A 19,613-nucleotide genomic window follows, 5' to 3' on the forward strand; every position below is an offset into this window, starting at 1 on the left:
CGATCCTTCGGATGAAACCAGTTCCCTTGATGCAGCAGATGTTTGCACGGAAAAGATCCCTCACTTCTCCATGTCCGTACGTGCCAAATATAGGACAAAATTTGCAGGGACATTAAACAACATGTACCAACAAACAAGAAAAGGGTTTTTTGAAGACCTTGTACATACGGTTAAAATTTTTGGACTTGCACAGTTTGAAAATTAAGAAACTGAGGATCTTACACACATGGCAAAACTTTAGGGACAAGATCAAGATATATATATATATAGAAATTAGGGACTTACTTAAGATTAAGATATAAAAAGAAATTGAGGATCTCGTACACACGATAAAAGTTTAAGGGACTTATACATGATAAGGCTAATAAAAGAAACTGAAGACTTTATACATATATTTATAGAAACTGAGACCTTATACACATACCTAATGTTTGGGGACTTGAATAAGATAAGAACATTTATAGAGACTGAGGACCTTATACACATGTTAAAAGTTAGGGGACTTACACATGATACAGGTATTTATAGAGACTGAGGACCTTATACACATGTTAAAAGTTAGGGGACTTACACATGATATAGGTATTTATAGAGACTGAGGACCTTATACACATGTTAAAAGTTAGGGGACTTACACATGATACAGGTATTTATAGAAACTGAGGACCTTATACACATGTTAAAAGTTAGGGGACTTACACATGACATAGGTATTTAGAGAGACTGAGGACCTTATATACATGTTAAAAGTTTGGGGACTTACACATGATACAGGTATTTATAGAAACTGAGGACCTTATACACATGTTAAAAGTTTGGGGACTTACACATGACATAGGTATTTATAGAGACTGAGGACCTTATATACATGTTAAAAGTTTGGGGACTTACACATGATACAGGTATTTATAGAGACTGAGGACCTTATACACATGTTAAAAGTTAGGGGACTTACACATGACATAGGTATTTATAGAGACTGAGGACCTTATATACATGTTAAAAGTTTGGGGACTTACACATGATGCAGGCATTTATAGAGACTGAGGACCTTATACACATGTTAAAAGTTTGGGGACTTACACATGATGCAGGTATTTATAGAAACTGAGGACCTTATACACATGTTAAAAGTTTGGGGACTTACACATGATGCAGGCATTTATAGAAACTGAGGGCCTTATAAACATGTTAAAAGTTAGGGGACTTACACATGATACAGGTATTTATAGAGACTGAGGACCTTATACACATGTTAAAAGTTTGGGGACTTACACATGATACAGGTATTTATAGAAACTGAGGACCTTATACACATGTTAAAAGTTTGGGGACTTACACATGATGCAGGCATTTATAGAAACTGAGGACCTTATAAACATGTTAAAAGTTAGGGGACTTACACATGATACAGGTATTTATAGAGACTGAGGACCTTATATACATGTTAAAAGTTTGGGGACTTACACATGATACAGGTATTTATAGAAACTGAGGACCTTATACACATGTTAAAAGTTTGGGGACTTACACATGATATAGGTATTTATAGAGACTGAGGACCTTATAAACATGTTAAAAGTTAGGGGACTTACACATGATATACAGGTATTTATAGAGACTGAGGACCTTATACACATGTTAAAAGTTAGGGGACTTACACATGATATACAGGTATTTATAGAGACTGAGGACCTTATACACATGTTAAAAGTTTGGGGACTTACAGAAGATAATGGCATTTCTAGAAACAAAGGATGTTTGCACATGGTAAAAGTTTACAGACATAAATGTAATAAAGAGCAAGATTCACTGAAAGCTTTTTTTGGCCCTGTGAATTGTGAGAAATCAAAAGTACTCAGTTTTGGTAACCAATGCATCAGTTTATCATTTTGATACTTGGTGACTGTGTAATCTATTGAAATGGTGAAAAGAGCTAGGTTCACTTTATCCATAAAATGGCCCTCCATATATATACCAATTAACTGACCAAGTCTCAATGTCCCATTTGAATTCTCCCATATCCTGAAAATTCCTTCCTTTGCATTTTTAATATTTCAAGAAATTTGAAATCTTGTTTAACTTCCAATCTCAGGACTCTATAAAAAATCTTTGTTAAAGGAAATGAGAAATACTCCATACTTTATTTTGATGTTAGAAATGGGACAGGGGGTGATTCTCAAAGAACTAGTATAAGAACAGGACTATTTATGCATCAAACCCAACTCTTTATATTCAATTCACATAAGAAAAGTACAGCAATATTTTTTTTGCAAAAATTAACTAAATTGAGAAAATTTCCTTTTGCATAAAATATTTAATACTTCAAAATCATTTCCTACATACATCATACAGCTTCTTAAGCACTCTTCATTTATGCCAGTTTAGTCCATGTAGGTTATATGAGGCCATTCCAAGTTTTTTTCTTTGTTTAGCATCCAACCTAAATTTCAAAACATTTCTTTCCTTCCAAAAAAAAATTACAAAACAAAAGGGGAAAAAACAACATTTTACGCAAAGTTCTTTGAGAATTTTCCTCATATTATAGCTAAATTAAACTACTACTACTACTAGTTTAATGAAACAAAAAAAAAAAAAAAAAAAAAAAAAAAACTTGAGCACATCACTTTCAAAAAAGAGAGATGCTGATCCCAGAAGAGTAAATTGCTTGTCAAAGATTTGTATTTGTCAATTTCATTTTGTGTTTGTTCTTGATTGCATGACCTCAAAACCAATCCATCCACAGACACTAAAAACAGAAAAAAATTGAAATGGCCTAATGATAAAACTGCTGCAAAGAATTCAATGTCCTCCATTACTGTGGCTTTAAAACACAGTGTTTATCATATTTCTCAAAGCATATCAATTGAAAGTAGAATGTTAATATTGATTTTCTCTGTTTTTTAACAAGATTATATCCTTGGTGTTTTACACTTCTCTAAGGTCCTATTACAATTTTTTATAAAATTTTTTCCGCAATGTCTGTTGATTAAATTCATTTCTCGTGATGTCCTTGGGATTTTTTTGTATCTCTTGTCACTTGCATGTAGAATCTTCCAAAGTAGATCTAGGATCAGAAATGACTTCTTCTTCCCTAAAATGATATTTTCAAAATATAATTTTCCTTGGTTGGTGGTATGGTCTGTACAAAAAAAAATAATAATAATAAAAATAGCTATAAGAGTTAAAGCAATTTTTTTCATCTGAAATATAATCTGGCAGGAGAATGATTGTTTACTAGCCAATAAGTATATTTGTGATACATAGGTACTTTCTTTATTTGTATGGTCTGTGTACTTGAAAGCTTTGCTATATAAATTCACATCCAGTAAAATATTTTGTTGATTAGGAATTTAATCTCAGCTAGCTCCTCCATCTACATTCAGAAGACATATTTGTGAAATGTTATGACTGAAATTGGTATACTGTAAATCACTTTTTATTCGCGAGAACTTTATTTTCGTGTACTTACGCGAGACAGTGTGCTCGCGAAAATTTAATTCTCGCGTATAATAGTATTCCTTAAGATTATATAGAGCAATAACCACAATTCGCGAAAATTTTGTCTCGCTAATCAAGAGTCAATGACTTTCTCGCGAAAATAAGGTGTCGCAAAAATTTAGTGATCTACAGTAGTTCAATCAATGCAAATAACTTCTGTCTGAACTATACTCTGGCTATCCTTGAATAGAACCACCTGTTTGCATTTTAGACTGAAGCTCTACTGGTAATACTCAATATCAAGTCTTTAGAAAATTTTCCATGCATGTAGACTGGCTGGCCATGCTGGGTTTCTGCATATAATTTCAAGTTAAGAAACTTATTGCTTAAAATGGGTAATGCAGTGTGTATACAGTACCTGGAGTGACAATATGGACATCCTGATTGTCTTGACTGTCATCTATCTCCTCCTCACTCTTATTCTCAAAAACAATGCCATCAGTTTCCTTTAGTGCCTCTGAAAAAATTGCAACTTAATTGTAAAATTACAAACATTTCAACCAGAATAAAATGTGTAAGTATATGATAAACTTTTGAGCAATAATCAACAGCTTTGATCCCAGTAATTCAAACAAGAGGCCCAGGGGCAACATCGCTCACCTGAGCAAATCGGCTAGGAAAAAGCACAAATCAGATCAGGAAAAGTTTACTGAAAAGTGGGGAGGGGGGCTTGAATTAATACTACTTGACAATGCCTTCATATAAACACAGCATATGACTTTACTGTTCTTGATAAAAAGATTTTTTAAAAACATTTTCTTCCTATATATAACTTCATAATAATTTGAATTTGATTCCCCATTGTTTCCCTTCTTGCCCCAAAGGGCCATGATTTGAATAAATTTAAATCCTTAATACATGAGGATGCTTACATGTCAATATGACTAAACATAGCTTTTCTATTCTTGGGATTTATTTCTTTATTTTTCTATGTAAAACTTTGATTCACCATTGTGGCCCAACCCTATCCTTAGGCGTTATAATGGTTTGAACAAATTTAATTCTACACTACCTAAGGATGTTTCAACATAAATATCACTAATCATGGCTTTGAAGTACTTGAGAAGACGACTTTGAAAGATTTCCCTATCTAGTCCTATGTAAAACTTTGATCAGCCATTTTGGCCCTACCCTACCCCCGGGGTCATAATTTAAACAAACTTGAATCGACACTACCTGAGGATGATTTCATACGAGTTTCATCTTTCCTGGCCCCGTGGTTCTTGAAAAGAAATTTTTAAATATTTTACCTATATATTCCTATATATAACTTTGATCGGCCATTTTTGGCCCCACCCTATCCCGGGGGTCATGATTTGAACAAACTTGAATCGACACTACCTGAGGATAATTTCACATGAGTTTCATCTTTCCCAGCCCAGTGGTTCTTGAGAAGAAGATTTTTAAAAAATTTTCCTATGTGAACTTAATTGGGCTACCATAAAAAAAGTTATTAGGAAAAAACAGAAAATTTGTGGACAGAAGAAGACAGACGGACAGACAGAGTGATTACTACAGGGCACCCGCAAATCCTTGCGGGCCCTAATAATTTAAGCTTTAATCTTATTAATTCTAAAGAAAGAAGATTCTTGATAGAAGCAATACCTGATGACACTTCATTCCTAACCAAGATTTTTCACTATTGGAACCTTGAGCAGATGGGACCCACATGTAGGATATCAGTAATATCAGCACCTGGCAAATCTCCTTCATTTAGAACTGGCAGATCTCAGTCCCTGGATAAAGTCACATCTCTATCATTAGAGACAGACATGCTTTCTTTCCAGGGTCAAGCTTCATCTCCATTTTTAGAAACTGGTTCACCTTTGTCACTGGGGCATGGCATATTTTCATCAATAAAACCATACATATAGGTCCATTTCTACTCTTTAGATCTGGAATGCCTTCACGACTAGGGCTTGACACAACTTCTTGAGGGCTTGGAATGCACTTTTTGCTTGACATTTCACCATCTGAAGATGCTGGCAAAATTCATACAACATGTATCAAATAAATGAATAAAAATGTTATTTAAGGAATAACTGTCTTATTTTTCGATTTCATGATGTGATCAATCAATTGGTTGGCGTGATAATTTGCATAAATGCAGAAGGCATTTATGCATAAAGTTATCATGCAAGCAGATAGATTGATCATTGTCATGAAATTGAAAATGACAGTTATTCTTTTTATATTTACAAAGAATTGATTCCGCCAATAAACATGCTACAAGCCCTGCTTCTTGTCTCTATATTTGTTCCGCCCTGCACGTGATTTTTTTTTAGCAGCGCCTATCAATGAACCAGTATATTGATGGAGAAATAAAGTGCATTCATTTGACTATTTGTAATTGTCTCTTGAACAAAGACATTGGAAACGAAAATATAATTTGACAAAGTAATGAATTTAGATTTATATTATCTGAAATAAATTCAAAATATTTATCAATACGGATAAAGGTTATTTATATACAATGATATAAGTGTGATTACATCCAAACAATATTTACTGCATGCAATACTTTTGCCTTTGGCTTCTCAATAGATGTGATCATGAACCAACAAAAAATTCATTCCCTGGTGAATCTTTATCTATCCTATTTATTTTTTTAAATTCCTAAATAATTCACCTGTAACACTTTTAATGATGAGGCTTTTCTTCCTGACATTCTCCTAGCTGTGGAACCTGGAACATATCCATCACTAGTCCTTGCTGAATTGCATTGACTAATCCTCTAGCAATATCTAGCTTGGCTAATATCTGTGTTGTCTCTATGTTCAGGATGGACTCAAGCTTCTGGTTGCCTTGAACATTCTAACAAAAAAAATTATAAATTAAATTCAGAATGTATTGGAATTTTTTTAAAAGTAGGAACAAATCTTAAATACATGTTGTAAAAGCATTTTTATACAGAAATTTATCAATTTTATTCTCAAAGTAAAAGTTTGTAATACTATTGAGTTCCCATTCCTATACAAGAAGCATAGAAATTAAATGATCAGGGATTAGGGTGCTCTCTGGTTGGACTAGACACCTTTTCCTTGGGCATTTTTGGGGTGTACCTCAGAGTGAGTTCACTTCAAATTAAAGTTCTAGGAGGTTTTTGGGTTTTCCCTCTTGACCATGTTGACCAACCATAGATTTGCTAACATTTTTTGACCAATCAAATTGGGCGTTTTAAAACATGTGTCATTGCAAATGTTACCATGCTAGATACCAATGCACTAAACTACTTTCTTAGTAAATAGTTGAGTATCTATTGTTTAATAATATTTTTTCCACTTTTAAAATATGATAGTAGCTGATAAATTACATTCATAAATCTAAGTGTTGGCAACGAGTACCCAGTTAACTGGTTAACTGTCGAACGATGTGAGTATCGGTTAGTAAAACTGCTATTCGGTTGCTTGGATAAAATGAATTCTCCATAGTAAAGGCATAGAAATAAATGTTTAATAATTTATAAATGTACCGGTATACTAAATTACACATTTCCCTAATTTTAGATACCATTAGACTTGATCTAGTGCATGGTTGTAGTGGATCAAACTGTTTTGATTAGTTTTCACAGTTTATATAATTGATAGCTTTGATCGCCTGGGGTATATATCTTTTGAAGACCTGAGTTATAATTACCTCATTTGATAATTTAACAAGATGCCGTCGCAGACATAATAAGCTTGGAGTTTACCAGAAGAACAGCTGATTCAAAATCTGTTAAATCACCTAATCTTAAAATATTCGGAAACCAGCGATTTACTGGAAACTCCACATACTGACTATTAATTATGGAGTATGTAAATAATTATTCTGGGGGGGGGCTAAACTCACGAAGATATGATCAATTTTGATTGCGACATATTTCGGGGGCTGAAAAGGAAAGTGTAAAATGGTGATTGACAATGACATATTTATTTGTCTTCTCCGTGTGTCGACTTCCTTATTTTCTTTATTTTAAAACAGTAAATCTTTGATGATATCATATGTGTTGTAAATATTATGTCCATATACAGTATATTTGCAGATTACTATACCGATAAGTATAGAAAAAGATAAATAATAGATATTGATGCTTTTACCAAAAATCATCCGAGTAACCGGGTACTCGATCGGAAGATGAAACGAGTAACCGCTTAATAAAAATCGTCCGATTTGCCAACACTTATCATAATGTGTTATTACCCTATGCTTTAAATCACGAGTGTATACATTTGTTGGAGACAAGAACAAACGTGTCAAACATTTGGAAATTCAATAACATTTAATAACAATGAATAAATTGGCTGACTTTTGAATCGCCTTCGGCCTCAGTAAACTAACATACTATATGTACATGGTTTATTGTCTCATACGATTTGGGTTAGTTTCTACTTCTATTTCAATGCACTCAATCTGTAATTTGAAAATAATCTATTACATGTATTTGTAAATTAAGATTAAAGAATCTTTATTTTCAAAAAGTTAAAATTACAAGAATATGAACCCACCAAAAATTGTGTATGATCACAAGTACTGTTTTTGTGGTTTAATTAAATTTATTAAGGGTGTGATATTAATGTCACAATAGCCGTATCAGCCCTGCAGGTCTGATATGGATATGCAGGGCTGATATAGGTTATCAGCCCCGCAAATCCATATCAGCCCTGCAGGGCTGATACAGCTATTGTGACATCATGCAGCCATATTGCAATATGCAAAAAACCTGTATTTATCACTAAGTGTGTAATAAAAATATAATATTTGACTTTTGAGCAAGTTAGCGTATAGATTTGATTTAGTGCATTTCATAAAGTTCTTAATTATGAACATATGTGCAAGACATTCAGCATACTGTACTTGACTTAGCGGAAGTTTCTTTCCCCCCAAAGTGCTAAAAAGAATGCACGCCAAATGTAATGTTAATATTAGTATAGAATTTTGTGATTTCTAAAATGTTGGATATCATACAATCAAAATACCTGAGAAATAGGACCATTATACGATTAGTTTGGACTTTCAGTAAGGTGTGGCATTCTCGATGTTACCTAATTTGCTTCTGAAATTTACACTGCTTCCCTTCACTGTTGAAATATACATATGATAGAAATGCGGCCAAATGTCAACTGGCGTAGTAAATTGCCAATCAAATGTTCTCACACGGCACAGAGGTGAGGCATAAGTCGCCTCATCGTTGTCAACAATAATTTTAAGTTCTTGATGTTATAATTTCTTAACCAATAAGAATCTACTAGTATTCACCATTACGCAGCGCCGAGAATGCCATATGCTACTGAAAGTCCAAACTATAGGAGAAAATCATCCTATTAATTCGTAATATGTTGACGATGCAACCATTAGGATGAGCTCAGATACTGATTTATTATTTTTTTAATAAGATGGGCTTGTCAAATGTCATGTGACATTAGGTGTGTCTAGACTCTGATATCATGTGTTGTTGTATGTACTTAATGTAGGTTGCATTATAGATATACCCAACAGTGTAACACTCAGTTTTAATTAGAGGTGTAACAATACAGCGATACATCGATTGTATTGATCGCAAGGCCTCACGATATGTATATCGTATCGTCATGTATGTATCGTGATACAGTACAAGTTAATTTTCATTGTCTTATTAAAAAATTTTACATGCAAACTGAGAACTTTTAATGCAAACTGAGAACTTTTAAAGCTACAAAAATGACTGAAAACAAGGTAGTATAAAAAAATACAATGTTAAGACTATAAGTTGGCCTATAAATAACTTTGGTTAGGTAAGATATTTTTTATATTTTCTATAACTGGGGGTTAGTGAGCAAGAATATAAGCATATCAGTTAATTTAACTGTTAATGACACCTAGTGTATCACAATACGTGTTGTATCACATGACCATATCATGTTATGTATCGTATCGTTAGGAAGCTTGTGATACTCAAGCCTAATTTTAATGTTGATTTTACGCAATCAGGTGACATTCAAACTTTGCAGATCACCACACTGTGGTTTTCTGAATCCATTCCACTACTCTCGGCAACTGAAGACTTAGTATGCAGAAACATAACGTTATTGTTCTTGCATATCAAAAACTTCCATGTAATGGATTAATGTTACATAATTGACATAATTCTTCTCTTGCATATTTCTTAAATATACATTTATTTACTAGTTGTAACGGGGTATATAATAAACATGTCATTATAACAGTAACTTGATCTGAAGAGCTGTATCACGTCTCGTTGACAGGTGGGAATCATCAGATCAAAATATGAAATTTACAAGGACAAATACTGTATACAGGAAAATTTTCGCTCCCATTTTATTTTCGCCCCTTTTGGGCAAATTTAAAACAGGGCAAAATGAAACAATACATATAATTTCTGTAATAAAACTATGAATGGGCAAAATTGTTTGCAAGTGTGAAAGGGCAAAAATTAAATGGTGCAAAAATAATCCTGCAGACAGTAAGAAAGAAATCCTAGTGAAATATCTTGCTAAACATATGCTGAACCAGCCTAATAAATCTGAGAGAGGAGCTTATCCTCATATGTTACATTTTTAACAATTACTTTTCTCTTTAGAGCGGACTTTTCTCATTAAATTCTCATTGAACATCATTACTTCATAAATACTTTAACTTTCCTTATTTGATAATCTAGCTACATTTGTACTATTTAGAGTTCAATCCTTGGCAATTCACTGTACTTTCGGCATGATTGTTTGAATCATAATTATATTTATTGATTGTCACTAGTGTAAGCATTGTTATACCCCAGAAATCTAAATTGTGAGATTTAGAGCCTTCTCTACTCCCTTGCAAAAGAGCGGTAGTAAGAATTTATATCTGTGAGGTACTCGCGATACTACATGTAGGTGTTGTTCTATATGAGGTCAATATTGGTATTCCAACTTTACAAATTTATTACAAGTCTTACAGAAAACTGCTATAATGTACGTACAATGTACATAATTTACCCCCTACCAAAATATAGTGATTAGTCTAACCAAAATATAAACTATAAAAGCAATATTGAATATAAACAGATGGACAAGTTGAAAAAGATGATTCTAGTATGTGAAGAGTGTAGCTATAGAGAATTAAGCCAGTCGTCTTCCTCCCCGATCTGATGGTCGCATAAAAATGGGTGTTTCCAAATATAAGCAAGATAATTTACATCTGGATTGAAATGAAATAATTTAAGAATACATAAATAAACTACCACAATACATTAAACAAGTCAAATGATTCTTATTATAGCCTATGACTTTTCTGATAGAAAGGATACAAAAATTGAATACATTGCACCCTGCTTTAAAAAAGATCATATCATATGATATAAAATTATAATGATCTCGTAAAAATTCAATTTCAAAGCTGTTTGTATATAAACAAACACACTAACAGTGAAAGGAGAATTAAACAGAGGGAATTCGGAAAGGCTTATCCATGATTCTGTCTAACAGGTATAAAGCGGTCGACATGAAACTACTTTGAAGTAGTGTGTCTTTGTACAGACTTCAAGTCTCCAGAACATAATTCCACAATCGTTTCAAGGAATCAAACAAGGACGTGGGTTTTTTTTCAGTCCAAACCATGCCTTACCTGCTTCCTCAGTTCCTGAGTAAGCTGTTTACACCGGAAGTGTATAATGCCCTTATAGTACAATGTCCTGACTGATTATAATAAATAGTTTTTTGTCAATTTTGGTGCATACACAATATCATTTTTATTGGAAATAATAAATATTGTTATCTTCTATGAGAATCGTGCCAAAATGCAAAATAAAATATATAAAATTTTTATTGGACATAATAAAAACGACAGGGCCAGGGGTATAATGTCCTGCTTTAGGATATAATGACCTGATTAAAAAAATCTAATAAACACAAGTTTGCATGATTTTTATATTCTAGTTTAATTCTATATCTTTTAACATGTTTAAGGATAATAATTATATGAAAAAAAAATTCACTAATAAAATTTTTTCAAGACGTACATTTTTATCCATATTTCCTTTCTGAGCATTTTTATTCCAATGCCCATAACCTGTACAGGCCCTTAGAGAGATCAAATGTGATTTTATTTAAAAGAATGCTGTAAAATGATAATAATTAAGAAAAATGTGGAAAATATAATTGTCACTTAATGAATTGTACTGTCATATAAGTAATTTAATGTGGTAGCTTTTTAAATTAAAAGATGCTTCAGCCCAAGTTTCTTTAATATAAACAACATGAAAACAATATACACTTAATATTCAATTATTTGCTCTTTAGCAGTAGATAATAAGTGCATTATGAGTAAAATTGAGATAGGCTATTATTGTATTAAGTAATGTCTATATATTATAGGACAAGTAAAATATATATGTTGAATTGATAACTACACTGTATATGTTCTCTCTCAAGTAAAAGGGGGGGGGGGGGGGGTACAATCCGATCTCACTTTTTGCTTTAAAAAATGAAAAGAAAACAACACCAGAAATAGGTTGCTGAGCTCAAGAAAAAGGGGGTGGGTTGTTGAGGTGTTTGGTACAACCCAATCTTAGGTTTTGCTTTAAAAACAATAAGTTGCAGATCTCAAGAAGGGGGGGGGGGGGGGGGGGGGGGGGGTGGTACAACCCGATCCCACAATTGGCTCAAAAAAACTCACACATACAAACTACATTTCCATTTTCTCTAATTAAAGTGGACTGGATTTAGTTCAGTTAAAACTTAGTAAAGGTCATTTCATGTTGACATGAAATACAAAACACATTCGATTAATATACCTTTCATTTGATGAATTTTAAATCATTGTGAAATGAATAGCATAAATTGTGTACTATTTCAAGAAAGAAAATCGCATAAATAACTGTCTTTTCATTTCAACTGGGTACCCGATAGGCCTATGCAGCAATCGTCACTGCCCCCCCCCCCCCCCCTTCAATACTTTGATGCAAGTTTCCTCGAACCATATATTTTATCCAAGAAGTAGATAACATACCGTTTTCCAGCATAAAAATCATCCTTATCAAAAGAATCTAGGATTCTGTGCCCAGGCTTTCCTCTGTGTCTTCTTTTCCACATGTTTATTGTATCCCGCTTCAAACAATTGGACTTCCGCTTTTTTTACACACGCGCATGCGTAATCTAGAAGTGTGTAACGTCAGAGATGTGTAAGTGAAGATGGCGATTTCAATCAACACGATATCTGTGTAATCATGTGTCCGATAAAACCCCGTAACTGGGACACATTATTTTTTTGATATTTTTAGGGTTTAGACATGTCAATTTTTCGTTTTCAACGATAAAAAAGTTTGGGGACTTAAATCAAGTCCCCAATGTTTTTTATGTCCCCATTTTACGACTTGCGTATCTGTAGCAGTCCACCACTTCACAGTACTGATCAAAGTTCTGTTGGAGGAAATCATATATTGACATAAAACAGGGTCCCAGTATGGGGGAGCCACACAAACAGATTTTCAAGGTCAGGCCAAGGTCGCTGGTATTCCATTCGGTCTTTTTCTTCTTCCTGGTCAAATTTCAATCTAAGGTCATGGGAAGGTGGGGAATAAATTTTGGCTCTCTTAACTTGGACACAACTTGATCTAAAATGAAAGGAATAATATTGGCTCATCATGTATAGAAAAGGAAAAAATTGGTTTTCTTGGTGTCTTTGAGATAAATATTAAACTTTTAGTATTTTATCAAGGTTATGAATTTGTAGGCCCAATTTTACTCCCCCCCCCAACTCAAAAAGTGATTTCACAGTAACTGCAGTATTTATATAAAAGGCATGCACAACTTTCCTTGGGGAAGTAAATTTACATTGAGTATAACTATTACAGGCCGCTGTTTACCTTTTCTCCTGCTCTGGGTAGGCGTACTCCTCACCAGGAGTTCTGTCCTCATCCTCAGACTCCTCAGTCTCAGAGCTGTCCCTCCTGTGGTCCTGCTCCTCACCCGAGTCCTCAGAATCACTCTCCTCAGACTCTGACTCTACAAAGTCAAACTTTACTGGATAAAATCACAATTAAGTCTTGAACATGGATATCTCAGTACTATGGATAGGTTAAAGGAGTTAAATACCCAACAAATTTTTCGATAGGTATTTCAACCTTGATAGCTTGAGTCCTGGCATATATTGAAGTTTTTGTCTTGACCCCATTAAGTTTGGTCTGAGATAACACGAATTGCCTGCATTTTGCAAGTTACCCTTAAATTGTTCATAAATTGCTTAAAATCCTAGTTTCCTTGTAATATTTAAAGGATACATTTTCAAGACATTAATAAAATGTTTTCTGAAACTGAAACTCAGAAAAATATTTCCATTCTAACCTGAAGTCTCATGAATATCTTGAAACTGGACAGTTTTTCTAGTGGAAGCAGAGTCTGTTAACTTGTCTGGAGAGTAGGACTTTCCTTGTCTGTGTTTCTTTCTCTCCTCTTTCTGGGGTTTTTCGTCCCCGGGACATTTAGCACCGCTGTATGCTACAGACTGAGGCTATTATTTCCTCTACCACGTCCTTCTGCCTGATTTCCTCCGACAACTGTTAGAGAAATGGGTGTCATCATGAAATAATTAAGCGATTGAAAGGAAATTGACACTTTACTTCTAGATTTAAGGACCCTCCCCCTTTACTTTTGTTTTGATATCACTTGACTTAGCAAACATTCCAAAACATTTTAACAACTATTCACAATTCCATAAATTATATTCTAGTATTTCATTCTCTCATTCACTAACACGGAATTTATTTTAAACATTGCAAGGACTAAATTAAATAATCAACCCATTAAAAATGATACAACCATTTTCCATAGATAATGATTTGTTTAATCTTTACATCTGCATGAGCATTAAAGGCCAAATATGATTGAGATATAACACTGATCGAATGTTATAATTACAAAATAAAGCTTACCTCATCTACATCCGGTGGTCCCTCTACAATTTCTGATTGATCAAAGTCAAAATACGGGATCTTGTAGGGGGTGTCTGCCTTGGGTGGGGGCGGGACCTTAGGTTTACTGCTGGTTTGACTGTGACTTGCCGCAGTCATATGCCTGAAAAGAATATTTCTTACAATTAAAGCAAATTTCTATTGTGGCCTCTTTTTCAATTTTCTCCCAAAACATCTCAAATTTTGGTTAGGGTAATAATCTGACTTCTCCTCATTATTTTTCAAGTGGTGGTATCTCCATTTGAATGAAAAATTTCTTGGAGGAAGTTTAACAACAAACAAACAAATGACATAACAAGAGGCCCAAGGGCCTTGAATCGCTCTTCTGATAAATTGTACAATCTATCACTTCTATTAGAAGCCTCCAACTCTATTAGTATCATAAGACCCGAAATGCATTAACTTACAAAGTTTGATAATATTTAGCCAGTTAAGACTGAAGATATTATAATATAATTATAAAATACCATAAGTAGGTCACAGTGACCTACCTTTTGATTGAAATTTTCTGAGAACTCAAGATACAGTAATTGACAAAGACTGATGATTCTAATTAAATAAGTACCTGAGATATTCAAAAGTAGGTCACCATGACCTACTTTTTGGTCAACATTCTCTGAAAAACCAAGATGCATCATCTGACAAAGTTTGACGATTCTAAGCCAATTAGTACCAGAGATAATTAAATATAGCCATCAAATGTCAAAAGTAGGTCAGTGACCTACTTTTTGGTCTACATTATCCAAAACCCAAGATGCCTAAACTGACAAAATTTGATGATTCTAAGCCAATAAGTACCTGAGATATTCAAAAGTAGGTCACTGTGGCATTCAATGAAACCCTAAGATGCCTCACGCAGCTATGATAAGGCTGCCCGTAAAGTATCGAACTGTTCAAACTGTAGTAACTTCTCTGAACTACCTAGATATGACGTCATAATAGAATATGACGTCAAGTCACTGCATACTTGAGCTACAATAACGGGGAAAGTGTCATAATTTTTATATAGCATGTAGATTTATTTTTGGGACTTATTGTTTAATTCAAGTGTGAGGATTGATTTTTAAGCTCGAGTGTGCGGATATGATGTTGAATATATGAAATCTAAATATGCCTATTCCTTTTGCTTGTCTGATATGCACATAATTAATTAATAGCGAAAAATTATGTGTGAAATGCTCCCCTTATACATCCGTAGACAGAGTTAGAATTTATGAATCGTGTTTATATTGGACTGGCACAAGTGATAAACAAGGACAAATTGAAGATATTCTGTTTGAATCTACAAGAGATTTTTGTACTCTGACTGAATTTTGCTGGGGGATTGTGTGTAGTTTTTCCATTTTTGTATAAATTGCGATAAAGAGTGGAAAATGCCCCTTCTTATGTAGGTAAGTTGAATTTCTCATAAAATATTTTCTTAACGAGTAAAAATTTAACCTGCCCCCTGCACTTTCTATGTCCCAGAGATCACGATGAATTGATCTATGTAACAAACTTTGCATAATATTTTCTCACATAATATTGCATAATATTTTTCACTTGTGCCGAAGCGGTTTTTGTGAAAGAATTAGGAATATCATAAATCTATGTCACGTGATCAACATAGTCATGTGACATCACAAAAATGCTTGAAAGTAAAACATGTTTCAACTATTATCTCAGGTTGACTGTAATTAAAAACAAGGAATATATATTAAAATTTAATTCTAGCTCAAAATAAAATATATATTTTTTAGGCATTTTAAACCTTCGGACAGCCTTATCATAACTGCACAACTGACAAAGTTTGATGATTCCAAGCCAATAAGTACCAGATATAATTAAATATAGCCATAAAATGTCAAAAGTAGAGCACAGTGACCTACTTTTTGGTCGACGTTTTCGAAAAACCCAAGGTGCCTAAACTGACAAAGTTTGATGATTCTAAGCTAATACGTACCTGAGATATTCAAAAGTAGGTCACCGTGACCTATTTTTTGGTCAACATTCTCCTAAAACCCAAGATGCCTCAACTGACAAAGTTTGATGATTCTTAGCCAATAAGTGCCTGAGATATTTAAAGTCGCTTGGTCCGATTCTAATCGCTAAAAATATATATTCGTTTTTCTTCTTGAAAAATAATTGTCCATAAATTGTTTAAACTTTCGTCAAATTATATCCCCAAAGTCTTTTTCTTTTCAAAGATATCAAAATTCAAAAGTTAAAAAAATAATTTTTGTTAGGTCACACAAAAAATAATCCTATGTTGATCATTGTTGATATCGCCTGAAATCACCTTCGAAAAATTAAATTTATCGCTTACATGTTTATCTCATGAAGAACGAACCCGATCATTTTTTTTTTTCACAACAAAGCTAAGTCCACATATATTACCTGTACACGGACAATATTTTAGCTCCTTTAAAAAATCATTTAAAATGTCTGATTTTCCTTTATTCTTTAAATATGCATATGAATATAAAAATTACTATGGATTATATTCAATTAATTTCTTAATTTTGAAAAAGATGTATTATGACTAAGGCTTCTACTAATAGAGAAAAACAAGAGGCCCAAGGGCCACATCGCTCACCTGACAAGCTTTGACCATTCTGTTCCTTACCAGATTTCCCCCTTGTTACACATAATGCATCCCCACCCTACCCCACTGATCATAATTTAGACATTTTGTAATCTACCCCATGATCCTTCCATGGGCACATATGTTTCAGCTTTTTTGGCCCAGTGGTTCCTGAGAAGATTTTCAATGAGGCTAGGGGGTGGCAGCCATTTTTAGACTATTTCAATCTCCTTTTAAAGGAGAGCTCCATATAAAGAGATACAAAATGATAAAATTTTAAAACTAACATATATGAATTTTTTCTTTGCCAAATGATAGTTGACAGCTAAATATACCGTATCTAAAAAAATAAGTTAAATCTGGTGGTTAATTTGGGATTAAATTGTTGACCCACCAGCCTCCTTCAAAGATTTTTCCTATATATTTCTATGTAAAACTTTGATTCCCTATAATGGCCCCGCCCTTCCCCCGGGGGTCATGATTCCTACAATTTAGAATTTACACTACCCCAGAATGCTTCCACATAAGCTTCACTTTTTCTGGCCCAGTGGTTCTTGAGAAGAAGATTTAATTTCAAAGACTTTTCCTATATATTTCTATGTAAAACTTTGATACCCCATTGTGGCCCCGCCCTTCCCCCGGGGGTCATGATTTGAACAATTTAGAATCTACACTACACCAGGATGCTTCCACATAAGTTTCAGCTTTTCTGGCCCAGTGGTTCTTGAGAAGAAGATTTTCAAAGATTTTTCCTATATATTTCTATGTAAAACTTTGAATCCCCATAATGGCCCCGCCCTTCCCCCGGGGGTCATGATTCCTACAATTTAGATTTTACACTACCCCAGAATGCTTCCACATAAGCTTCACTTTTTCTGGCCCAGTGGTTCTTGAGAAGAAGATTTAATTTCAAAGACTTTTCCTATATATTTCTATGTAAAACTTTGATACCCCATTGTGGCCCCGCCCTTCCCCCGGGGGTCATGATTTGAACAATTTAGAATCTACATTACACCAGGATGCTTCCACATAAGTTTCAGCTTTTCTGGCCCAGTGGTTCTTGTGTAGAAGATTTTCCAAGATTTTTCCTACATATATATAATTTCTATGTAAAACTTTGAATCCCTATAATGGCCCCGCCCTTCCCCCGGGGGTCATAATGTGAACAATTTAGAATCTACACTATACCAGGATGCTTCCACATAAGTTTCAGCTTTTCTGGCCCAGTGGTTCTTGAGAAGAAGATTTTCAAAGTTTTTTCCTATATATTTCTATATAAAACTTTGATTCCCCATTGTGGCCCCGCCCTTCCCCCGGGGGTCGTTATTTGAACAATTTAGAATCTACATAACACCAGAATGCTTCCACATAAGTTTCAGCTTTTCTGGCCCAGTGGTTCTTGAGAAGAAGATTTTCAAAGATTTTTCCTATATATTTCTATATAAAACTTTGATTCCCCATTGTGGCCCCACCCTTCCCCCAGGGGTCATTATTTGAACAATTTAGAATCTACATTATACCAGGATGCTTCCACATAAGTTTTAGCTTTTTTGGCCCAGAAGTTCTTGAGAAGAAGATTTTCAAAGTTTTTTCCTATATATTTCTATATAAAACTTTGATTCCCCATTGTGGCCCCGCCCTTCCCCCCGGGGGTCGTTATTTGAACAATTTAGAATCTACATTACACCAGAATGCTTCCACATAAGTTTCAGCTTTTCTGGCCCAGTGGTTCTTGAGAAGAAGATTTTCAAAGATTTTTCCTATATATTTCTATGTAAAACTTTGATACCCCATTGTGGCCCCGCCCTTCCCCCCGGGGGTCATAATGTGAACAATTTAGAATCTACATTATACCAGGATGCTTCCACATAAGTTTCAGCTTTTCTGGCCCAGTGGTTCTTGAGAAGAAGATTTTCAAAAATTTTTCCTATATATTTCTATATAAAACTTTGATTCCCCATTGTGGCCCCGCCCTTCCCCCGGGGGTCATTATTTGAACAATTTAGAATCTACACTACCCCAGGATGCTTCCACATAAGTTTCAGCTTTACTGGCCCAGTGGTTCTTGAGAAGAAGATTTTTTAATGACCCAACCCTATTTTTGTCTTTTCTTGATTATCTCCCCTTGCGAGGGGATATGTCCCTTCATTTTAACAATTGAAATTCCCCCTCACCCAAGGATGCTTTGTACCAAGTTTGGTCAAAATTGGCCCAGTGGTTCTTGAGAAGAAGTCGAAAATGTGAAAAGTTTACAGACGGACAGACAGACAGACGGACAGACAGCTATACAGTTGAGAGGTACATTGTGCATTTTACGGAAGGTGCGGGGTTATAATTTTGCTTTGTGGGGTTATTAATAGTACAGTGGTGACTTGAGAGGTTTCATTAGGAATTCAAACAAATGGTATATTGTGGGGTTAAAGGTCTATATTTGTGGGGTTAAAGATCTATATTTGTGGGGTTAAAGATCTATATTTGTGGGGTTAAAAATAAATTATTTAATATCAAGTCAACTTTACGGGCAACTAATTATAAGTACTTAAAATTGTTACTGTTTATCTGAAGAACTTAGAACGGATATTGCAATAACTTTTTTTCAACTACTACCTAGCAGTAACAATGCAA

At 34.2% G+C, this 19,613-nt stretch overlaps 1 long non-coding RNA gene across 2 annotated transcripts; it reads right to left on the reverse strand.

Annotated features, from left to right (window-relative positions):
* Window positions 1-2,358: 2,358 nt before the first annotated feature.
* Window positions 2,359-12,590, reverse strand: LOC134243514 (uncharacterized). 2 transcript variants are annotated; one of them, XR_009987052.1, is made up of 5 exons: window positions 12,466-12,590; window positions 6,131-6,315; window positions 5,107-5,483; window positions 3,860-3,958; window positions 2,359-3,094 (listed from the first exon to the last, which is right to left on the reverse strand). It is a non-coding gene; the product is annotated as an uncharacterized LOC134243514 (long non-coding RNA). The 2 variants fall into 2 exon arrangements; XR_009987051.1 differs by lacking the exon at window positions 12,466-12,590 and adding an exon at window positions 11,083-11,174.
* Between the last annotated feature and the right edge of the window lie 7,023 nt (window positions 12,591-19,613).

The sequence above is a fragment of the Saccostrea cucullata genome, unplaced genomic scaffold (genome assembly GCF_032062105.1).
Source record: "Saccostrea cucullata isolate Sc308-1 unplaced genomic scaffold, CSIRO_AGI_Scuc_v1 ctg3522, whole genome shotgun sequence".
Taxonomy (NCBI): domain Eukaryota; kingdom Metazoa; phylum Mollusca; class Bivalvia; order Ostreida; family Ostreidae; genus Saccostrea; species Saccostrea cuccullata.